At 46.6% G+C, this 24,851-nt stretch overlaps 1 protein-coding gene across 1 annotated transcript in view; it reads left to right on the top strand.

Moving 5' to 3' along the window:
• The window catches only part of JMJD1C (jumonji domain containing 1C), a 142,580-nt gene that overhangs the window by 70,275 nt on the left and 47,454 nt on the right, over window positions 1-24,851 (top strand). The window contains exon 3 of the mRNA XM_065746835.1: window positions 20,790-20,903. The gene's annotated coding sequence lies outside the window, so the exon portion shown is untranslated. The remainder of the gene's footprint in view (window positions 1-20,789; window positions 20,904-24,851) is intronic.

Raw genomic sequence — 24,851 nt, 5'->3', positions numbered from 1 at the left:
GTGAGCATCTCACACGTACAGTGTGCTAATGTGCCAGCTGGCATCCCTTGTGTTTTGTGATAGTGGTGTGGATGTTTTGATAGCAGCTCTGCACGTTAAGGCCTGTGATGAGAAGCTGCTTTTTTTACCACCCCGCCCTGGGCTGCTCTGTCAGCCAATGTTCCTTGTGTTTGAGGTTTCTCAGCCAGGGTGGTTATCTTTGAGAGGCTGGAAGAGGTTTCTCTGAACTCAAAGGTACATGAAGAGGTTGGTGCAGGTTGTGCTTTGGTCTGCTGCCTTGCTTGTGTAGTTTAAATGAAGGAGTCGTCTTTATTTTTTTTTCTCCTTAATTCTGAAGAAAACCTCATGTTTGGAAATGTCCTGAAACACAGTGTAAATGAACAGATGCAGGGACATGTGCTTGATTCTTCAGAGAAGCAGAGGCAGTCATTTGGGAACTTATAAGAGGAACCATGCACTGCAGGAAAGAAGTGCCACAGAAGGCCTCTGGTAGGAGAGGGAGGTGTGCACTACCAGCCTGGCCTGGGACTTCCTGGCCTTTGAGCTAAGTTTAATCTTTCCTCATATCAGTCACGTGCTAGAAGAAGGATATGGATTTTTGCTACTTGAAACAGAGGAAGACTTCTGATGCTTTTAATGTAGATGCCCTGTGATGCTATGTATGCTGCTGTGGCAGGGAAGCACTTATCAGTGCAGTTTCGAAGACCATGCAGCTTGTGACCTCAAGGTGCTACGTAACAACATTAGAGCCTGGCTGCAATGCAACCAGTGCTGCTGGCACAAATATACAGCAGGTGGGAAAGCTGGTAAGTCCTCACTGTGCTCTCTCAGGACTGCTGCTGTCCCACTTTCCAGCTCAGGCTCCCAGCAGCAGCACACCTGGCACAGCTCTGGTGGGCAGCATCCATGAGCTGTGTGAGTTGCAGCTGCTCATCCACCTCAGCTCCAGATAGACATCGGTGCAGTGTCTGCATCTGTCATCTGCTGCTTCTGTAGAAAGATGAATGTCACGGGCTGAATTCTACTGGTGAAGCACTGTTGTTGTTTTAAGTTACTTAAGCTGAGAGTAAGAAGGTGGGTAATCTACTTTTCAGGAAAATAATCTGAAGCAGAAGGAGGGTTTTCTTTCTGATTTCTATCACAGATTAATTTACATAGGCTCTAGTAAGCTTTTGTAAACAGTACATGCAAAAAAATTCCATGTGGTCACTCTGCCCTACACCTGTACTAGTTTGGTTGTTACTTCAGGAGCTGATCTTTCCTTACGCATGCTTTTCTGAGCAGAACCTCATTTAATATTTTTCTTTAATCTGTTATGAAAATATCATTCTCATACACAAATTCTTAGGTAGCTAAATTGACACCGTAATGCAGGAAGCCTTTTCTATTTGTTCAGAGGCCCAAGGGTCTCCTGTGTAATTTAAGACTTACACTTTCAGAAGCTTGGTAAGTTTTGATTAGTCCCATTTCAGCCTGTTTATTTGTAAATATAGAAATAGGAGCATGTGATTAACGAACACTCATACTTCCCTGGGCAAACTGTTCGAGTACCAGTCCTGTATGTTGGTGGCCCTGCCTGTGGCAGGGGGGTTGGAACTTGATGGGTCCCTTCCAACCCAAGCCATACGATACTTCTGAGACCAGTGTTCATCAAGACTCCACTTGCAGTGTGGGGAAAAATGGCAGCATTTGAGATGTCCTGATGTGGAATCTGTTGTCAAAATAGATTGCTTACGGGAAATCATTCTGCAAAACTTGGTATAAAAAAATGTCTCATCTGCCCTTCATCAAAGACTTTACAGACTTCAGATTAGAGGGGCTGATACTTTCTAAAACCCAATAATTTCTGATATGGAGAGTAATATACGTTGTTCTAGTTAAAGCATGTGTTTTTTTTCAGCATCAGTTATAATGACATGGTAGAGGTACAGATAACTTTAGTTTCCAACAGAGAAGTCCATACAAACAAGCAAACCAAGCTGGATTAGACCATTAGGCCACTGGGAGATGGCTGAAGTTGCCACTGAAGTAGACAACAGGGAAGTGTCAAGGCAACCTTCCAGGGATGCTGTTGGCCCTGTCAGTCCCTGCCCGGCCAAGGGTCAGGTTCCTGGGCGAGGGGGGAAGGAAACCTTTCTTCTGAATCAGGCAGTAAGAAGATCTCGAAACTGGGCTTCTCTTTTCAGATGTCAGCGTTTCATTGCCCCACTGCCCTGTTGTGCAAGAGGTGGAACAGCTAACGAGTGGTGCTGTGAACAGCAGAGCCTGACATGTCGCCACATAGCAGTGCTGTTTAGGACAGGAGCTCTGTTCAGTATGGCAGTGGATAGGCTTTGCTAAGACAAAAGACCTGAAGGAATTCAGATTCTGTACATGTGTAAGAATACAGAGTTGATGAGCTTTTTCTATTAAGCTGCTCCTTCTTAGACTAAAGGAAAAGTTATCCGTGTTGTAAGAGCTGTTACTTCTGTCTCAAGGGAGAAGCTTCTTCTCTGTAGTACTTTCTAAAATGAGCAAAGGCGATGTCACCAGTAACAGGAAATCTGAGCATGCTGTCTCTGCGTAGTCTCATTTATTCACTTGCTCTTTTTGTCTCTAAGTTTTTCCAACTAACTTAGTGAAAGAAATGGGTGGAATTTGGCACTCGGAGTTCAGCTGTCAGCGCCATCTGCCCCAGGGGTAGGAGGAAAGCTCTACAGCATGGGTGTCCAACCTTCTGGCTTGCCTGGGCTGCACTGAGTGAAGTTGTCTTGGGCCACGTATAAAATGTATATAGGTAACAAAGCTTTTATTTTTTCATGTTTTTAATTAAAACATAAAGAAGGGGGCAATAAAACCTATAAAACTAGTGGGTTGGACGTGCATGGCTCTAGAGTTAAGTGTTTAAAAAGCTACTCTGCGGGTAGGACAGAATGTTGTTTGAGTGCTTCTGCTCATCTGTTTTGAGCTTGTCAACCAGCAAGGTGCGAAGGCCCCCAGGGCCCTGGGGCCAGCTGTGCTTCTGCCCCCTGGCTTCCTGTGGTGGGTGGCATGGCTATGCCTTTTGCATCCTGCTGCAGGCTGTCTTCTGTGGCATAAGGCCTCCTTGGCAGAGCTGCCATGAAGAGCTTTCTTTCTCTTTTCCACTGTCATCAGACTACTTTGGCCCTTTGAGCATAGTTTTTAGCCTTCTGTTAGAGTTACCTGTTTGGAAAAGCTAGCTTGTGCAGCAGAATGCCAACTCCAATGAGGTATGTATTTCACACTATTAAAGCAATTATAATCTAGCATTCAGCAAGATGTGTCCGTGCATCATGGAGAAAGCACTTTTGTGCTTTAGAAAGAGACAGAGCTTTAAGTGCTTACATGTGAGAGGCAAAGCTGTGAGGTGTTACCGGAGTGGAGAACAAAAAGAATGGGCTTTGCTTTTTCTCTAAAAAAATCATGGCTGACAGAACGAAGGCTGAAATGTGAGTTGGCAGGACGGTTTAGCAAGGAGCCAGAAAAGTATTCCAGTGACTTGCCAATGTGCTGCTAAATGTTTAAACACCTAGGTAACAGCTCAGTACTGCTATGTGGTCAGCTGTTAGGATTACATGCATGCTGCGTACTGTTGGGAATTGCCTTTGGGGGGGGCTAAATAATTTTTATATTCCAGTCTTGTGGCTAATTCTGTATTTTGTAGTTTGTAATCCAGTGCCCATCATGCTTGGCATAGTGCAGTTTTTTGAGTACTCAGCTCCGCTCAACAAGTTGCTTTTTTTCTACTTATCTGGCCTTGAGTATTTGGTGTCTGTTAGAATTGGAATGAAAATGTATCGGACCTATTTGGAATGGAACATCTGGAGTTGCAGGAAGTTGTAGACACTAAATAAATGAGTTAGGGTCACCTTGACTATTTTTAATAACTGCAGACTGGAAACATTTCTGTGACAAAGAAGATGGAGACCAAATGAAAGGCAGAAAGTGAAGAAGGAACAATTTTCACACACAGGATTTACTTGAAAATACCATTTCACTTCCAGAGGATCAGTTTTCTGAAGTCTGTGTCAAAGGAGTGACTGAGGGCTAGGAAAGAAAAAAAAGTATGCAATGGAAGACCAATCCTCGGTATTTTTATAAAATAATAGGTGGAGTCGGGCTTGTGGAAGAGGTAATGTGCCTTACTGGATTGACAGATGCAGAGGAAATTAAACCACTAAGCTTTAATAATGTAAATTTTTCTTCTGTTCTGAAATAGAAGTGTCAGTTGTCTCACATACTCTTAATAAGTAGAGCACTACTACTCGAGCAGATATCTGGTGCCACTGTAATATTTTAATTCATTTCTGTTTGACGGGTCATAAATAAAAAGTTCGTAATGGAATGAATAGCTTTGTCCTTTCAATTTCTTTAAAGATCTAGAACTTAACTAAGTTAATCTTCACTTTCAATTTTCATATGCCTCCCATCCTCTACAAGATCAGTTTTAATTTTGGTGTTATAATTACATGTGACAATTATAGTCATTACATATAAGTTTCTTTCACTTTTCCCACTCGTGCTCATGTGCAGGAGCTCCTGCACCAACTTCTGACAAATCCTCTTGCCCTTCAACTCTAGCAGATTACTATCCTCAAAAGAGGTGGTGTTTCTAAATATGGAAACCTAATTTAGAGTCTGCTGAGACAACTAGCCACCATTTTGTTTTAGTTACATTCATATTTATTTCTGAAGTATGCTCCTTCACTTTTTTTCTTTGCCTACAAGCTAAACTTGCTGATGCAGTCATTGTAAACATAGTTGAGTCTGAGAGATCTTCCATAGCTAGAAAAGGTTCTACCTCCCTACACTGGGCACATATGTATTTCTTCATTAAAGCCACTGTTGTAGCTACTTAATACAAAGCTTTTTCTACTAAATCTGTGAATATCTCTCATTAACAATCTTTGTGTGGGAATTAGCAGATCTGGCAATATTTATAGAGAAACTCACTCATCTAGAGCTTGGCAACCCTGCCCACTGCAGGGGATTAGAACTAGATGGTCTTCCAACCTAAGCCATTCTGTGGTTCTTAGCGTTTCAGAGACTAAATAATGCCTGGAAGAGAAAAGTTAAACCTCCCTTCGCAGATACCCCAGAGTGGTTTTTTTTTTTTGGTAAGGAAAAAGAGTCCTAATAGTGTCTGTGCTTGTTCCTCAATACTTTTTCATATTTGATTTTCTTTGGAAAAGAGTTGTAGTTGTACTTTTTTTTTCTTTTTTAATAGGCTGAATAGCTGTGATTCACAGCTGGGATTTTTGACCAGAAGTAGGTCATTCATTCTGTAGACTCTCCTGAAGTAATTTACTGTACAATGTTGTAGAGCTATGAAATGGAGCAAAAAAAAAAAAGTATCCTAGAGATTTGGTGCTTGCCCTGTTGTCTAGCTCCATTTTTATGGGTCCTGCTCCAAAGGAGGTCTCTTTTACAGAAAATTAAGGACCTGTCAGAGGGAGTTATCACTCTTATTCCCTCAGTTCCTAACTTGTGGAAAGCTTTTTCTTGTTGCTTTGGGGGTGGGGAGGGAGTAAAATCTTAAAATCAGCCAGAAGAATGCAATTTATGAATTGGTAGTACACCACTTGCTCTTGTCGCCGTTTGTTCTTTCTCACCCTTTTTGTGGTTCTTTTCCTGTCCCCTGTGCTTTCTTCTGTGCTTTCTAAATGAGAAATTTCCCAGCATTTCTCATTTAAACTGGCATTGTAACGGGTGTTTGAGGGACCTCTAACTGCCAAATTCAGATAGGCTTCTATGGGAATAGCCAAATCATCTCTGACACAGTAGTTGGTTTTAAAGCATTGAGGTTTCGGTAAGGGTCTACAAAGGCAGCGTAGGACCTATGCTAAGGGGAAGGAATTATAGAAAAACAACAATATCTGTTTCTTGATGATCAGCAAACGAGTGCATCTTCTGAATGAATTTCTGGACAGCATTTGAGCTGGAATGTGAAATTGATTTTTGCTGTGCTGCTAATCCCACCTAAACTAATTGAAGGGTTTGAGCTGCTTCAGACAAAAGGTTTCGAAAGTTGAGCCGCTGATAAGTAGTTGCTGTGTGGTGAGTGCATCGAGGGAGTTCTGTGTGCGTCCTTCTTGAAGGCAAGGACATGAAAGAGATGAGTTATAATCAAGGGAGCAGTGGAGGAAACCTGAAGAATGGCAGATTTAATAAAGATGACTAAATATAGTATGCATGAAATCACTGATAGAGCTCAAAAATGGAAGGAAGAAAAGAAGCAGGGGGAAGCTCAAGATGCAGCTGGAGATGGTGCTGGAACTTAAACCAGATCCAAAAATTAAGGGAATGCTTATGTGGCTGAGGAGTTGCAGGCAGCTTGGAGGGACTTTTGAAGTTGCTGAATGAGAAGATAAGGGAGAATGAGAAAGCTGAGAAAGATCCTGAAGGGATTTGAGTGGGAGTGGGAAGGAAAGACTCCATCGTTAGTGTTTGAGATAGCATAAATGACAGCAAATTTTCTACCATGGTGGATTACAGATGTGCAAACCATACTGGAAGACATCAAGTAGATATTCTGGTGATCTGAAGTGGAATTACAGTCCCTGGAGGGGAGGAAAGCCCCAAGGAGATCACTCTTACAGGCAGGCTCTACCCCCAACTATGCAGAAGAATTGCCTTAGAGAAGAAGGCTAGTGTGCTGGCTGGGAAACTCGCTGTAAGGAAAAAGCTTTTCCCAACCTATACAACTTCCATTCAATCTTCAGCTCTCAGTAGGGAGGTGCTGGTTAAACCCTTGTTTCTGTCTCAGCATATGGAAAAGTGCCAGTGGTGGAAGACCGGTACTAATTGAGAAAGAAAAGAGTTCCAAGGTTAAGGAAAATGATTATCAGGCACTGCAGCTAGGGAAAGGTTTAGACTGGATAATAGGCTGTTGTTACTAAGAAACAACTGAGATGTTTTGTATAAATATTGAGACCCTGGGCAACAAAATGGAGAAATTTGAGCTTCTGACAGCATTTGGGATAAAAAGCCTAGTAGCAGAAGCATGGTAGAATGCTATTAGTAATTAGACTATATGTATTGAAGTGTTTTGCTCTGCAGAAGTTGTGCAGTAGTAACTATATAGTAGACTAAAAAAAATATCTTGGTGTGAAAAGGACAGACCAAAATCAGTTTGGTTTAAAATCACTTGGGAGAAAGATGACAGAAGGAGTGAAGAATCTATTGCTAGCTTCAGGGTTAGACTTGAACAGGGACAGTGATCTCTGTAGTGTTGTTAGCTAAATGCTACTTGTTACTAGGTGGTTTACTTTCCCAGGTAGAGATTAGAGAAGAAATGGTGGGGTCAGGATGTTCCTGGATGCGATTGCTGGCGAGTTTCTTCATTAAACTAGTCACCAGACCAACAGGAACTCGTTGGTACTTCAGACATAATTTTGAAAAGCAACAGTGATATTCTAGAAAATCATTTTGGAATGAAGATACAGTTTCAGTTTTTGCTTAATCAGCTGCAGAAAGGGCTGGCTTCGCTATTCCTGCCCCTGCCTAGCTGATCCCAGCAGTCATGCAGCCAAGACGGGAGTTACATCAGCAAGGTGACTGTGAGCAAATGAGTTGGTCGGGTGACAAAGTGAGCTCTGCTGGACTGGGCTGTGGGCATGGAGAGCAAGAGGCTGAGGCTGCTTGGGATGTCAGAGCCTTCCCATTCCATACTTCTACCATTAGTCACATGAAGCGCAGTTGAGTATTGCACCCTGGGCAATCATGAGATGACTCAGTTTGAAATGCAAGGAAGAAATACACAAAGGTTAGTTTGGAATTCAAGAGTTAAATCCTAGTTGTAAATTCAAATAACGCTTGTAGTCAGTTGTCACTTAGGGAGCCCAGGGACTGAATTTTTCAATGTCAGAGGTGAGATTCAGTTTCCAAACAAATCTTAACTAAGTTCTTCTGGTGTGCAGTCCAAAAAGGGATGAATGTCCAGGATGAAGATGTCCAGTGAGGCCAATGCAGGAAGCCCATGAGCAGAGAAAGAAAGGGAGACCTAATTTGGATATTTTTGCTTCTCATAACAAAATCTGATCTTGCAAATGATGTGAAAACCAAAAGGAAAAAAAAGCTTGTATGGTAAGAAGGGTAGAAAATAATGATAACATTAACATCCGAAACATTATATATAAAGCATTTAATTTTTGGCTCAATTTTAAATGAGGGTGATAATAGCTATGAAGGAAAAGGCAAGATGTAAAATAAGAGAGTGGAAATTGCTACGACCAGAAGGAGTAACTTAAAGATCATAAAATACTTAGACACAGAGAAATCTCAGAATTAGGAAAGAATTAGTGCTGATTATAACTATTTTAGCTAATCTTTCCTTCAGGGTGGTACCAGTGATTGAAGAAAGCAGTGCCTACATAAGGAGGGGGAAGGGAAGAATTATGCAAGCAATGAAAAGACTGTCAGTCTGCCCTCTGTGTTAATATGGAAAGCTTTGGAAAGCATTTTTTGAAGTTACAATAATAATCAAGGACTTTGGAGATTAAAGATAATGGAGTAAAGTACAATACAGCTTTTTAAAAATGTTAGTGTCCCAATACCTTTCTTTTAAAATAATTAATTTCCTAAATAAATAAGGCAAGCCTGTGACCTTTGTGTCAGGCATGAGCTGCCAGTGCTTTTTCCAGCCTGCAGGTAAGCTCCTCACATATCTTCCTCTCTAGGCCCCACACCACTATTGCAGCCCTCCTTTGGATGCTTCATATCAGCGTTGTGTTCCTCTTATATTGTGGTGCCCTAAACCTGCACCCATTGCTCAAGGTGAGGCTACAGTAGTGCAAGGAAGAGAAGCTGGCACCTCATAGCACATGAAGGTGCCCCAGTATTTCTGTCAGGGAGAAGGGCTTGAGGTGCTTCCTTCTGCACTGCAGCCCCCAAAATACTACCAGTCTGTGGCTGCTGAGAGAAGCTAGGCCAAGGAGAGATGGCATAATGAAAGCAGTCTTAAACATAGCATTAATTTTGGCACGTGTTTATAAGTGCTGTTTTATTTGGGAAATATAAGTGACCCTGCAGAGGTCCTTTGGAATCATAAGACTGAAAAAGACCTTGAGATCATCTAATCTAAATGGAGGCTGTTAAAGTTTATTGCGTCTGCTATAGAGGTTATTACTCCTTGCAGCATCCTGTTTTCCTGTGTGAAGACACGCCCTGCTCTGGTTCCCCTTCCCAGGCTCTTCAGACTATATTCATCAACAGCGTTTTCCAATGCGCTGCTCGTTGCGCTGCTCTCTTTGTTGCACGCACATCTCTTTGAGAAGCAGTGTCCAGAGCTCTGCTCGTTACGTGGTTCCCTGGATGAGGCTTTATGGATGCAGAACACAGCTGTACTGGTGTTCATGTATTTCAGTATTGCGTGTGCACTTCTACAGCACGATTCTGCCACTCGTAGTGGTTGTGAAGTTGAGTATAACCTGGCCTTTTTCGGCCTCCTTCACTGCTCTGTGTTTCTGCAGTTGACTGCTCCTGCTTACGTGTGATGCTTTGCGTTTTTCTTTTTTCGCCTCAGAATGTTTTGCCAGTTTGTCTTTTTGTCCTCCAATATAATTTGCAGTCCTACCAAGCTGGTTGGTTGTCAATTTAATAAATGCAGTCTGTGTTCTATCATCTGGGTCACTAATGAAAGTAGCAAATAAGAGCAGGCCCAGTGTAGGTGACTTTGGGAACTCTGTTCTAGATACTTATTTTGATGGTGAACTAGTGATGTTTTCTAAGCTTTTTTTCCCTTGATGTCTGTCTACACTATGTTGGTTTCATTTGGGCCTCTTTTCTTTAGTCTGCATACATTAAACGTCACAGGAGACGGTGTCAAAAACCTTATTAAAGTCAGGGTATAGATCTGCTTCTCAACTCTGCTCTTTCTTCTGTTTGAAAAGGATATTTGCTTTGATGTAATTTATTCTTTTGGAGTTCATACTGGCTTTTACTCACTGTTTTGTTTTATTTTAAGTGTTTACAAACAGACCGATGATATTGGCTTTGTGTTTGTTTCCCTTCCCTTAATCATGGACTGGTCTTGTCATCAGCACCTTGAAAAGCTGCATTGTGGACCCACTTGAACCAAAAGACTGGTCGGCTTTGTGCCAAGGCAAGAAAATACAACCAATATCATTCATCGTGACTTCTGTAATGCATTCCACAGTGCGTCAAGTGATGAACTATCAGAGGAAGATGGGGATTATTAGTGTGAACATAAATTAGAAAGGAATTAGATTATAAGACTTTAGCTATGTAGTGTTGAAATAGGTGGAGTTGTGTAGTGGTAAAGTAAGTCTGACTGCCAGTAGTTCTTCACACATTTTGGGAATGACATGCAGAGTATTTTCACTGAAATGTTTGAACTAATTGATTACATTTGGTTCAACGTGCAGATGGTACAAGATAGGAGGAGCCCTTCACATGGAGGATGAGGTTGTTTTTTTTTTATGTGGCTAAAATTGAATGTCCTTGAGAAATGAAGTAATAGAGGTGGAACAGAATGTTACTGTATAAAACCAAGTCGTGGATTTAGGAGCAGATGGCAAATGTAGATGAGAGCTTATCCACTGGAAGCACTGGCACGGAGCAGGTCTGGCCCTTCTGGTCGGGCAGAGGAGGGCTGTGAACCTGCTGTGTGAGGTTCATAAGATCCCAGGCAGGGCTCTGGCACACTCGGGATGTGTTCCTGGAATAGAGGAGTCCGGTGTCTCTGTACAACTAACAGCCACGAGCCTGTTTTTAAAATAACACACCTAATTCTAGTCTGCCGTGCTGGAGAAGGGTCAATTCCAACTCGATGGGACGAATAGGAGGAATGTGAGGATAACCAGGGTGTGGAAGTGCAGACTAACAGGAGAGAGAGGTGGGAGTAGTTAGTGTGGGATAGTGACACCATCATGCATGCTGTTAGGGAGGAATGACGGAATGTAACTAGTGCTATATGTAGACTTTGGAGGTAAATACTGCCTAATGTACTACACAAACAGATCCTGGAGATCCTGAGTGCACAGCACAGGCCTCAGACACAAATTTGAGAAGAAAAACCACCAAACGCAACAGTGCTCTGTAGTTTCTTTCTGATAATCAACAGTATGCTTGAGCTTGGAAAAGGAATGCATTTCATACTTAGTGGGGAACTTAAGTGAGACACATTGTGACCTTTCAGAGGCCCTAGAGAAAGGAGATGAGCAAGATCTGGATCATTTTGGTTTTATCTTTAAACTTGCAGCTGTCGCAGTTTGGAGATGAGTGAATTTATAAAAAATGGAAAACTTGTTATCTGAGAGAGAGAGATAGTTTCAACACCATCTGTCCTGTGTTTTCCTGAAAGGAAAGAAGTGCCCGGCGAGGTTGCTGCTGGACAAGTGTGTAGGAGGACAGATGTGAGAGCCTAAAAATAACGCTGCCTGGGGGAGGGGATATAGTGCAGTATGATATCTAGGTTAGGTTCTGATTTTTTTTAACTAGGTGATGCTGGTGGTGTTTCACTGGACTCTGGTGTTATCCCGATGCTGATGACTGAAATGCTGCCTACTCCATCAGACTTCTTATAATCAAGTGTAAACTTTTACCTCAGCATCTTGGTGTTTTATGGCCACGGTTTGTCCTGCAATGAATAAATTGTCTTTGAGAAGTTCTCCCAAGCCTCTTACATGACAGGGTGGGGAATCAGAGCACTGTGTTAACAACTGTGTAGGAAGTTTGACGCAGTCACAATACAATTATAAGACAGCCATAGCAGTAAAAAAGACACTGCTCAGAAAGGTTAAAAGATGTTTCCGATAATAGCCGGAAACTAGATTGTCTCTCTCTCCTTGGTTGCATGGCACATGAAGGTGAAGATGGTATTTTTATTTGAGGGCTATGGACGAGGATGTTGTCTCACTAAGGTGGAGCATTTCACAAAGTTAATTGAAACACTCTGCATCAACATAGCCTAATACTTTAAGTGTTTAGAAATATGAAAATATTACTGTCAGGGTACTCTGTTACACCTAACGTGTGCATGTTTAGAAAATAAAGAAGATGTATTTCAAAACAGAGATGTCCAATCGTGGCCTCAGCCCCAGCAAGCTGGAGCTAAAGGAGTGCAGGGGCACTGGGTCCAGAATAAGAGTGATCCCCTCCCTGTCTGTCTGTCTGTTCCCTAGTAAGGAAATCCCCAGATGGCCAGATAGGAAGTGCAGAGCTGGCAAGTGTAACCTCTGGCTCTTCAGAGACAGTGGGTGTAGGGAAGGAGGAAGGCGTTGTCACCTTCACAGCAGTGCTCACCAAAAAACCCCTTTCTGAATGTGTTGCAGATTTGTTATATTTAGAAGCAGATTTATTCTACAGCTGTTATGCTTCATAACAAACAACGTGCTGTCAGTAAAAAGGAGTAAATACAAAGGCGGGAGTGACGGTCTTGTTGAGGAGTCTTGGGCTTCTCAGAAAATGAATCTCTGTTTCTCTGTAACGTGTTCATTCACATAAGTGCATGTTTCCCTGTTCTAGCTTCTGTAGGATGGGTTCTTCTGAAATCCTGCTCTCTGTTCTTAAGCTTTCTGAAAGATTCTTGCACTTCATGTTTCACAGGCTTTTGAGGCTTTTGTTGTCTGAGATACTTCCAAACATGAGCTCCTGTTTAAGGCACCTTCTTCCTCCCAGCTGTTTTAGGTCACAGTCCAGCTCCCTGCAGAGATTTTCTGATTAACTGAGTCATTACGGATGGCTGAGGTGACCCTTAATCATGATGTCAGGAGCACGTTGTGTGTCCTGGGTGTGGCAGCAGGCGTGTAGGGAGCGTTTGCTGCTTTGGGAGTTGCTTGGACACTGCTGTAGGGCTGTGGGAATGGGAAATGTCAGCACGGGTGTGTTCTCAGCTCTGCAGTATAACAGGAAGCAAGGCCTCTCTGACCTGTGCCCCACGTTGGAGCACCCTCAGGTAGAGCCAGCAGGCTGCTGCCAAGGGAAGGGCCTGGCCAGCAGGACTCTGTGCAGCCTGCGTGCTGAGGATGCACCAGGAGCTCTCCAGAAGAAGAGCAAAAACAAAAATGCCAAGTAAAATGCACTCTGATTAAGAGTGAAGACTTGGATGCAGCAGGTGGAGAGTGGGGCTTAGATAAAAGAAAGAGTTGTAGGGCAGAGGAACTGAAAAAACGGCAGAATTAGGAAAAACATTGCTCTGAAAATTGAAGTTAAAGGTAATAGGGGGTGATGTGGAAAAAGTTGAGGCAGGTAGTTGGGCTCCAGCAAGGGAGAACAGAAAGGATACTGATGGCTGTAGGTACAGGTGACTCTTGGGAAGGGAGTAGTGCTCTGAAGAAGCATATGGAATTAAGCATGAGAGGAGGCAGGAAGCAGTGGGAGGGCAGAAGGTGGGGCCCAATGGGCTGCAGTTAGTGAGATGTAGGAGATGTGCTGCCGGATGCTGAATCAAAGAGCAGCAATGCAGTGGATACTAGAAGCCTGAAGCTGGTGTTCTATGTTGAGTTGTTTTGCTGGAGGTGAGGCTGGAAGGAAGGCAGGTAAATAGATCCAGTAAGTTCAAGGGGAAAAGGATGCAAGAATCTTGTGAATGTTGGCAGTAGGGGTGGAAGAGGAGAATAAAGCCAAGAAATGAGCTGGAGGAGCTTGGCACTGTTGTGAAGGAAGCAAGGAGACTGAAGGAGCGTGAATACCGAAAAACATGGATGGCACCCAAGTTAGAAAGGGTTTGATGAATATTGCAGAAGGAGTGTGGGTAAGAACATTATGATCCTGCAAGTGTTGTGCATGCTTTGTGGAAGGCAGAATCCAGTCCCAAGGTTAATTACTGTTGTGGCACGTTACCATGGCACTGGGAAACCCATGTGAAAGACCAGGATTTCATTCTGCAGTCAGCTGTAGAACAAATGTGGGATGAGAAAGATTCTTTTCTCCAAGGAGTTAAATTCTGAGAGTAAGTAAAGAGCAGAAATTTTGTGTGTGTAGATGGGCAGGTGGGAAATAAGAGGCATTCCTTTTGAGAGAATAAGATTAGGCTTCCTAAGGTGGTGGCCAAGGCATTGTCAAGGGTTTAGAGGTCATTACAGCCAGGAAGAGGTTGAGAGAGAAAATTGGAAGACGTTAATGCGTCAGTTCAGTGAGTGCTGCCAGTAAGCTGTTCCTAAGATTGATAAATGAGCAATAGTCAGATCAGGAAACATGGTTTCTGAAAGTGTAGTGTGATGTGATGCTGGTAGCAGGAGAGCCAACAGTAGGCTTTGGTCTCGAGGTGTCTGAGACACTCTGTGAGCAGATCTGAACTGGGCATGTATGCATTAATTAATTCTTGAGTAATCAGAATGCAAATAAGTGTGGGCTGGTGCTCTTAACTATGGAAGGAGCAGAAAAACTCGTGTTTCAGAAACCCTACAAGAGTTTCATGTAATCCAGACCCAGCACTGGGAGTGGGAAGGTCACACTTAAAGATGACTCTGATGTGATTGGGCTCAAGCGAGTGGCAAAGGTCATGGCCGTGGTGCTCAGCTAATGGAGAGAGCGGTACAGGGAAATGGAGTCTGCTGCAGCAGCACGAGGCTTGAGCTGGCAATCAACATAGGGATGTTCGAGAGACTGCTTGGTGTTTTGTCTTTGTATGTGAATCATAAATCTGGCGTTAGAGCACAGCTCTGTGTCTTGCAGTGCAAGGGCTGATGTCTGTGAATGGCATAATGCAGAGGGGAGGCAGAAAAAGTGCCAGTGACAGGCTGCTAATGGAAACTGAACCGTGGAAGGTGTAAATGGGTTGGGAAGAAATGAAACCACAGAGAGCAATTGTAAAATGCAATTTAGGTAGCTTAGACCTGGAAAAGCAGTCCTTGTACACAGGATTGGGGCTTGTAATGGGAGAAAGTAACTGTGTCTGAAATTATTTGTGAACATGAAAATACATGGTTTCTGAAGCTAGCTGGTTGTCTAAGGCCTGCTTTTTCCATGAAATAAGAAAGCTCGTGCAGTACTGTTGCCTTCAATGATTGCTTTGTAATGCCATGCTTCTGGCTTTTCTTTTACCAAGACTGCTTGTAACAGGAACACCAATTCAACCACAAGAGTAAGGAAAGTTTGCTAACAGAACTCCTTGCCAGAGCTGCGATTACAGTGCTGGTGTCAGATGAAGCAATGGGGAAAATTGCACAGTCATGTTGGTGCACGCAGCACTGAGAGCGTTCCACGATGGCTGCTGGTGGAAGGGCACGGGAGATTTTAGAAGCTGATTGAAAACCTTGCAAAGGGAGAAACCGTGTTTAAAATCAGGTCAGTTTGAAATAACTGCAGAATCGGTTAGCACAGATGTGCTAGCGTGTACTGATGGTGGTGCTGCTCATGTTTCTCCACGCCCACTGTTGTCTTCTGCTTTTCGATTCTGGGGAATTGCTGAAGATGGCCTGGTGATGTTCTGGTGTGTGTAGCTGTCCTCAGGCACACCTCCATCACCCAAGAGGCAAGGTTGCTTGTGGGCTGGCACTGCCGGGACTCTATTACGAGGTTGCAGCCCTAACACTAGCAATTGTTTCACGCACACGAATTCTCCTTTGGACTTTGGCTCCTGCACTGAAGTGCAGTTTGCACTCAGCTGGTGTGCACGGCGACGTCAGCAGAGCAGCCGTGCTGCTCCGCTCGCATACTGCGCTATTTCTGCAGGATTGTCCCTGGGAAACCATCTGCCTCACTCAGGAAATGTGGGGCATGCACAGGATGGAGACGAGTAGAAAAAGGCTGATTTCAGTTAGGGGGACGGATTTAAATACCTTTCATTTGTTTGTTTTAAAGATTAAATATTTATTCACGTGTTCTTTCCTAGATGGCAGCGTCGTTTCCACGCCCTCCCTGGGTTCCATGTGTTTGGGGGGGGTTGGAGTGTGGTTCAGTGGGGCCCTGGCCCTGTGCACATGCCACTGTTCCCATGCTGTGTCTCCAGCCTTGTGGTGCCGCTGGCCATGCAGGAGGCCATGACCGGAGCAGGTGCTGGAGTGCAGCCAGCGGGCATCCAGAAGCTGGGCTGGCACCACAGCCGTGTGCGAGAGGAGAGCTGGGCGGCCTTAAGGGCTGCGAGGAGCAGGGTGGGGGGAAGGGGGAAATAAAAAGTAGCTCCTGTGCCAATACAAGCCGTGTGCTTTCCACCTCTGAGCAAACAAACTAAACCAAGGTGGTAGGGCAGTGGGGGGTACTGTCCCTGTGGTGTGGCTGTTCCCCAGGTTGAGCCCCTGGTGCTGCTGTTGCTGTGAGCCCAAGGGGTGCGTGCTTACCCTGCTCCATCGATTCTAACGATTATCTGTAGTGGTAGCGATTATCTGCAAAGTAGGGCAGGCGGTGTGAGCAGCAGTACATGCATCCTGTGGCAGCCAGCCAGGGCAGTAATTGAAGGTCATGGCGTGTTTGCTGAGCACAGGGCTGCGCGCTGCCTGTTGGCGGGGACTGGCAGTGCCCGGAACAAAGGCGCTCTGTTCTGTGGGCGGCAGCGGGAGCCCTGCTACTGTCCTGCACCTATTAACTGAGCTGTGCCCAGGTGCAGCGCTTGGCAGATGTTGTAGCAACCTTGGTACAATTAATTTCCATAGGTTTCGGGACTCTGGTGTTTCAAATTGTTGCTTAAAAGTCGGCGTTAGTGCTGTTACTTGGCCAGTCGGCGCGTGCGTGTAATGATACGGACATACACGTTGCCGTGTATGCGGTCAGCAGTAAGGACGTGAGCCCAGTGTCATGTTGCCATGACACATTTAGCACCAGCAGTCACATCGGCGGCAGCTCCGTGGCGTCTGTGCCCCCCCTCCCCCCAAGGCATTTCCCTAAAGCAGCGCAGGCCGAGGCAGCTGCCTGGGTCACTGCTCCCTGCAGTGCCACTGCCCCTGGGTGATGGTAGCCAGCTCCTGGCGTGGTTCTGAATGCGCGCTGCTGCCCTGCTATTAATATTCCTTGTAGCCTAGTCACAGCGTCGCCGGCCTGTCCCCCAGGCAGCGTGAGAGCTGCAGGTCTGCAGTGCCGCTGCGTGCTGCGCCCCCGTTGCTCTCCGTGCCGCTTACCGGACGTGCTGCTCGGGGGCCGCTCCGCGCGGGGTCCCCCGCAGCCCCCACGTGCCCACGCTCCGCCCCGCGGGACGTGGCCGCCGCGCGCCGCCCCCCCGGCCCCGCTCCGCCCCGCGCCCTCCCGCGAGCGGCGCAGCGCCATGCGCCAGCGGCGGGGACGCGCCGGGGCCTCCGCGGCGGCGCCAGCTGCGCGCTAAGCCCACAAAGGCGGCGGCCTCCTTCCTCCTTCTCCTCCTCCCGGCTCTCCCCTCCCGCCGACCCGCCCCCTCCCCCCAGCCGCGGCCGCCCGGCCCGGCCCGACCCGGAAGCGGCGCGGCGCGCTCCATTTTGCTCACTGTTCAAAGGCGGCCACGGGTGCGGAGGTCCCGCGGGCCGGGCCGGGCGCGCCGCGGAGCGCGGAGCCAGGTGCGTGTGTGCAGGGAGCGCGGTGGGACCCTTCCCTTTCCTTCTCTCTCCTCCCCCCTTTCCCCCCCCCTTCTGCGGGGCCCCGGGCTCCTTTGTTCGCGGGGGGCGGCCGGGCCGGGCTTTGTGCGGCGGGCACGGCCATGCGGCGAGGGCAGACGAGGCGGTCGGAGCACGCCTTCCGGGGCCGTGAGCCGAGCAGGGCCAGGCGCGAGCGGTCGGGGAGTGTTGTTGGGAACGGCTCCGGTGGCGGAACTGCGGGAGGGGCTCGGCCTCGTGGTGGCCCCTCGGGACCGTCCCGAACGGCCGCGCTGCTGCCCGCTGCGCCGGGAGCGGAGCGGAGCGTTGGGCAGGCGGCCCTGCTGCGCGGCAGTCCTCTCGGCTCACACCGCAGCTGCAGCTGGCTGCGGAGGAAGAGCGGCCATCCCGGAGTGTAACGATTGAGTGTAATAATGAGAGGAGCTACTGTGAGGCCGAGGAGCTCTGCACTGCATGGAAAAGTTTGCCTATGGCACCCGCAAATCGACGTCTCTGCGTGCTGAGCGGGGTTGCTGCGCTTGTGGGAGTGAGAGGGGACCCCGTGTAGCTGGCTGTCTGAGGCAGTGAGTTGAAACAGGTGGGCTTTGGGGGTCTTTATTTGAAAGCTGCGGTTCAGAGGGATGTGCAAGTCCGATGTCGCTTAGAATTGAGCCCGTGCTCTTAATCGTGGCCTTCGCAGAGCAGAGTTAACATGGATGTCAAAGAAGGCTCGGTGCCAGCACGATGGGGGAGACTTGAGTGTGGTGCTGAGTTTGTGCTGGTTCCAGCCTCCCTGGGCTCGTCCTCTGCTTGGGAATGGAAAAGGGAGTGCCTTTCTCCACAGGGAGCTCCTCAGCCCGTGTTCGTGTCACTGCATGTCCCGTGTGCTTGCCTCCAGCAGCTGGTTGCTGCCTGTGGAGCGCCTGGCCCGGCTGCCTTTGTGCGTGCATGGTGTGACGCTGGGTCACGTCCGTCCTGCTCAGTGCCCCGGTGCCCTGCCCTGCCCCAAGCCCCAGGCGCACGGACTTGGCCGTCCCCAGAAGGCAGCTTCTGAAGGGTGGGGTTTGGTGGTGCTTTAGCAGTAGGGAGGTTCTCCATGGCCTGACAGATGGTAGCTTATGTGCGGCAGAATGGCTGTCTCTGTAGGAGGATGCGTGTGACATGGCATAGTTTTGCTTTATTTATTTACATATTTTTCCTCTGTGCTTTGTGGGATGGCCCGCATCCTTCACATGTGTATTTAGGGGGCGTTGGCCTGTCTGGAGGCTTAGATCTGTGAAAGCAAATGAGGAGGCATTACGTTTCTCTCCTTGGCGTAATCGCGCTCGCAGATCTATATTTGGAACTGGTTCTTTTAATACCAGCAGTAAGATAAACTGGTGGCTCACCCGCACCTTAATCTGTCATCTTTTCTAAATCCCAAGCGATAACTGCAGCCGCGTTCCGCACTGTCTCCTTTCAGCTAACCATGTGGTACGTCCTGTTTGTGCTCAGAAACACGTTTCCTGACCCGAATAATGGGATGGAAGGGAAGGGGAATTGTGTGAAAAAGTCGGGGCGGCGTCTCCTTAGACCTGAGGGCAAATGAAAAACCCAAAGGCTGCGGCGCTGACGTTTGGAAGGAAAGTTTATCCACTTGTGGGTTTGTACACTCATGCTTTGCAATGCGGTAGTGTGAGCTCCACCCTCCTAACTCAAACCATTAGCGTTGCAAGAGCCGGTCTGGAATGGTGGAGCAAGAGCAAAGGCCCTTTCCGAGCCATTAGAGGTTAAATAACTATTTGCCGTGCAGGTTGCAGTTAGCATATTATCGTGCTCCCCTGCCCTCCTCGCCCTTTCATCCAGTTACTGTGTCACTGAGATGGCTGGCTGCCTGATGGGGTGGTGCTTTTTTCCCCTTGCTTGCACAAGGAAGGGTAACTAGTGAGGTGAAACCTTAAATAAAACAGAAAGGAGGCTGCAGAGTGCTAAATCTATGTATTTGTAGCGGGGGGGTGGAGGTGGTGGGTGTTTATTAGAAAGTAAGATGCAGCTCCGGTGAAAGGCGCTCCTTTGCTTAGTGAGGGCATGGCTTTGGCTCCCCAGGGAAGGGAGCAGGGGGAACCACCTCTGCAGAGCAGAGCAGCACCCTCAGCTCCCTCATGGCTGCGGCTGACACGCAGACGGCTGTGGGCAGCTCTCTGCCTCGCAGTGGCCTCAGGGTGTGTAACCACCACGGCCTCGGCTCGCGTGTGATGATGGGCTGGCGCAGCTGGGGTGACCTGCAGGGCATGGCGGCCTTTGCAGTGCTGTGTGTGGCTGGGCTGGCCTTTGTTTCTCCTCTTGGTCCTCTCGTCGTGAATTCTGGTTTTAGTCAGGTCCCTAAGGGCAGCTTTCCGTTGCTGCTTTCCCTCAGCCCCATTTTCAGATCTTTCCCGGTTTTCTGCTCCTCCTCGTTTCCCCTCGCATCCTGCTCATTCTGCTGTTCATTAGTGCCTTCCTCTTGCCGCTCGCCGTCTGCCTTCAGAGCCAGCCGCATTCTCTCCCCTCCATCCGCTGGGATTTCCTTTCCACCTGACTCATCTCCTTTCGGCACAGCCGCGCTCCGTTCCAGGGAAGCCTGCCAGCACGCAGGGACTGCTCAGCCCCTCTCCGGGAGAGCTCTTTCCGTCAGCGTTCCCTCCGCCCGCCTGCGCAGAGCCCGCTGCGGGGGGGCCGGGGGCCGCTTTGTGCTGCTCTCCGTGGCCAGATGGCACCGGGGCCCGCGGCCTGCCCTCGCTGGCGGAGCGCGTCCAGGCCTCCTGGCACGGGGCCGGCGGAGGCGCGGGCGAGCGGCTGTGCGGAGCAGCTGGCTGCTGCAGGGAGGAGCGGCTGCGGGGGAGGCGGGCGGCCACCGAGGAGATGCGGAGGCTCAGGGAAATGAGAGGGTTGACTTGAGGCAAGGTGAACGATTTCAGAGCAGGAAGGGGAACGTTCTCGTGTCTGCAGTTGTTTCCACTTCAGTGTCCTCGCTGTAATTACTGCTGCGCTAGCTGGTCCTGCAGGCAGAGAGAGGATCTGCGTGCTAAGCTGTATGTTTAAGATACAATCGTGCTCCTGCACTTTGAGCTTCTGTGGTAAACACTCTTGCTTCAGAACAATGAGGGAAGGGAAGAATGTATGCTGCAGTTCCCTTTTCTCGCTGGTTTTTCCACTGGCGGCGCAAAGGAAAGGAGAAAAGCACAAGCTTCTCCTTTCTTGTCTAGTTAGCAATTGTTACTCTGTTTTAACTTGTTTTGATGGAAGAAGTACTGCGTCAGTGTTTATGCAGTCCTGGGGGTTTGATGTGCTGAGCTTTTTTTAATTAGTTCATTTTCTTCCTTTTTTCAATAGACATTCAAGCCCTTGGTTGGAAAAAGCGTATACGATTCGATCACTGCAGTAGAATTCCTTGTGGACAAGCAGCTGGATTTTATAACTGAAGATAGTGCCTTTCAGCCCTATCAGGTAAGCAGCGTGGTCAGCATACGTGTGCCGGGCACTGAGTTAAAACCCTTGTGACTTTTACGTGAAGGGTGTGAGAAGTCCTTTCCACTGTCAGGTTCTGAGTTGCAGGAGCCATTTCCTATTGATATTGTCGGGGAGCGTTCTTCATTTGGTGAAAGATTACGTCTGGTCTGTGGAATTTGGTGATGCTTAGGAGTAGTGCACAACTGATGTAATCGAACCAACTTTTAAGTGAAATATCTGATCCCTTTAAAGGTTAATCAGAGCAGTTAATTGTAGGGCAGATTTAAAAGACAGTATCTGCCCTCCTGAAACCGGGCTCTGATGTCTAGGCCTTTGCAATGGGACAGTGATGCTCGACTTACTGTTTATTTAAGAGCGATCAGCAGAAAAAGTGTTTTTCTTGTTTTAAAAATAAACTGTTTCTTGCTGTTGTTTCTAAGCCTACTAAAAGTTCCAGTATCTTTGATTTTAATGCCTTATTCGTTAATTAGTAATGCATTCATATATTAATGTGCAAGTATTTAATGAAGAATATGACCTTCCCCCCCAAAAAAAACCAAAAATCCTTTATGATAAATAGCAAAACGTTTGATACTTCAGCTTGCAATTAGAATAGCCATAAATTCCTTCTTACGGCTGGGATGGTATGCTGCAGTGATACAGAAATAGTACTTTGAGTCTTGGAATAACAGATGGCCCTGAATAAATGCTATGTAATTTTGTCCTGACACCCCTTGTTCCCTCCTCCCCCACTAAGACGTTTTTTCCCAATACCAAATATAGAGCTAGAAAAAGAGAAGCGACTGAGAGAGAATGCTGAGGAGAGGAGAGGGAGGCTCATCTGATGGCAGGGCTGCTGCTCAGCATGTCTGCAGTGGAGAAGCTCACTGCCTCTCCTCAGGGTGAAGTGAGGTGCTGCGGCTTGAGCTGCTCTGCCAGCTTGACTTTGGTGAGAAGAAGGACACTTCCCACTGTCAGAAACCCACACTAGCTAGGTCAGTTCAGCCTCTCAGAAAGGGGGTGGTGCTAGCAGTCTGAGCTGGATTAGCAGAGGGTGCAGCGAGCACTGCAGCCTGCTGGTGTGGGGGGGCCGGGATGACGCAACGCAGTGGGATATCCTCCTTTGGCAGCAGCAGCCTCTTAAATCAGCTGAGCCATGAAGTGTAAATTCACCCTCAGAGCCCAACCGCAATCTCACAGATTCATTTTACAAAGCACATACTTGCGCTAGCGTCTGTCCTTTGCGTGAAATCTGTCAAGATCATGTCTTTGATAACGTTCATTCCAGTAACAGTAATCAATCTCCTTTTGGCAGTGGATCATTTCTCGCAAGATGAGCTGAGCAAAACAAATTGAGTCTCAGGGAAGGGCTGCCTTTTGTAAAATAGCCTTGTTGCCAAGCTTGGCTGGCAGCAATGCAGCTATGCTACACTCAGTTTAGGTCCTTCTTCAGGGATTATTTACTGATGGCATGAGACCCAGAACTACTTCCATTTGGGAAAGTGCATACAAATAGAAAACGTCATTTTTGAAGACATCCTTTGTGAACAGCTGACTCAGTCTCACCTCTGTGGATAATTAACAGCATTAGCAATTTCAGTTTCAAAAGTTGTTCACCAGAAACGAGGAGAATGCAGTAGCTTGTGAAAAACAGTTCCAGGTAGAAGCTAAATCTTCTTAACTCCTGGCCTTTCGTGGCACATAGAGGGCAGCTGCTGTGTGAAAGGTGAGGTTGTTCCACCCTTCTGGAGCAGGCAGCTGCCTGATAAAGCCTGTGATGGGGGGCTGCTGATCGGCATTTCTCGTAAGTAGCCTGGGGACATTAGACATCTACATTCTTTCTTCACTGTATCATTGCAAGAAGCTTGTTGGTGGAGGTTCCTTGTGAGTAAAAAGGCATCCAAAAATTGCACCTTAACGGGATATTGCTTGGATATTGGGTCTGTAGGCACGTGAAAGAGCGCTGACCTTGCCGACGAATTCTGAAAAGGTTATTATTTTTTTTTAAATGATTACAAGAAGTTTTGGAAACTGCATTCATAGGGACACTTCCTTGCAGAACGGTAAAACCTGAAGTTTAAGAACAGTTGAATGGTACAGATGATAACTTCACTGAGTGTTTGTCTTTAAGGGAACAGAAACCATTTTTGAGTGTTAACTGAATTAAGTATTGGCAGTGCACTAGACAGGTTTAAATGTTACTATTGTGTGACTGATTTCTTGTGAAATACACCTGAATATGAAGATCGTAACTATTTGTTCACTCTGCTTGCTATTTTCTGTTAATTTTGTCAATTGGGCTGCTCTTTTTTAGCCCAATCTCACTGAATGTAAGGTGGCTTTTACCTGCCCCCTTTCCTCCCACCCCCTTATTTTATTGGGGGGCCCTCATTTTCTTTGCCATGAGAACAAGATGCACGATAAATCTCATGTAAACTTCCTGTGAGAATCTGCTTTCCTCAGAAGCACAAAAAATGGCCTTTTTCTCCCTTGTTTGGTTTGGAACACTGCTAACTTGTTTCTGAGCAGAGGACAAAACCGAGGAACCCTTCTTTGCAGAGATAACTATAAGTCTCTCTAAATGTATTCAGTTTTTGGTTTAAGCTCTCATGGCTGTGTGTTTTCAGTACGAGGTCCTCCAGAGACCATGGTGATCTAAACGCTTTTTTTATTGCATTTTGCTGCTAGTGCCTAAAATTCCAGTACCTTTCTGCCAAAGCAAACAAAGTTTGAATCTGTGTGGGAAGACTCCATTTCACTTCAGATACAATTCTTAACTACTGAGTAATTTTTCCCATCGTTGCGTGCACTTGTAACATTAGTAATGGGCAGCAGACGAGCTGTTTGGTATGAGTTCTGCTCAGACTAGTTCTCATCAAAACACAGGGCTGTTTAGCATAACTATTGGGCTAAAGGACTTCATGAATAAGGTGAGGCTGTCCACTTTGAAGGTGACAACTGCTCAAGGCAAAGAAAACAGCGCACTTGGCACACTCTTAGCCTTGGCAGGAAAAACAAAGTTGGAGTAGGCAAAGAACTAAATTACTCTCGTTACCAGAAGTGGTTCTTCCAGAATCAGAGTAAAGACACTTCGGCAGGACTCGCTGGGGAATCGTGAACCGCAGATTCCCATGCCATGTCTGCTCCTTGCATAAATAAGCGTGTTTCAATCGTTACAAGATTCAGCGACCTTCATAAAAGCTCGGTGAATGTCATTATTAAAAGTAGGCTGTGCAGCTGTGCTATGCTGGTCTTTTTTCCATTTGATTCCCCGCTTCCACGGTGTTTTATTTACCAAGTATTTGTTCTTTGTGTCTGAGTGCTCTGTGGTGTTTCTTTTTTTCCCATACACATGTGGTGCTTTGAATCCTGCCCTTCTCCATAAAAATTCCTTGGATTCTGCACGTGTGGTGCCCTAAACACCGACCCACAGCTTGTTTCCGGCAGCTTTTCTCTGGGTTGCTTCATAGAGGATACAAACGGTATTATTGTCTACACGAAACTTGTGTGTGACTGAGAATGACTCATTCATTAACGCGGGCTGGTCAGACCATTTAGTCATGTCGTTCTTTTTATGGCGGTGGCAAGAGGATCCTGAGGAGAAAGCAGATGCAAATGTGTTTGCTGCTGTAATTTGCGTAGCAATTAAATGAAAATTATATTCCTTTGCAGGAAGTGATGGACAGAAAATTTGCAACGTGCATTTTTTTGTTGAACTAGTATCTGTAAGGAATGGACTTGGATATCATGTTTTAAGACCACACGTTCCCAATGTTTCTCTGTTTTGCAGTGCCAGTGCACCATGTGTGTTTTGTGATTGCTCACCAAGTGAAAGCTCAGTTTGTGGGCTTTACAGTGGCGTTTGCTGTAGATTGAGAATAAACATATGCGTTGTTGTTAAGATAAGTGAAAGTGCAGCAAACCGACACAAATAGCTAAAAGCAA

Source organism: Cyrtonyx montezumae, unplaced genomic scaffold (assembly GCF_038088225.1).
Source record: "Cyrtonyx montezumae isolate F1298 unplaced genomic scaffold, pur_monq_1.0 scaffold_4, whole genome shotgun sequence".
Classification (NCBI taxonomy): domain Eukaryota; kingdom Metazoa; phylum Chordata; class Aves; order Galliformes; family Odontophoridae; genus Cyrtonyx; species Cyrtonyx montezumae.
Note: the sequence above shows the minus strand (reverse complement) of the source record. Positions and strands in the feature narration are given on the sequence as shown.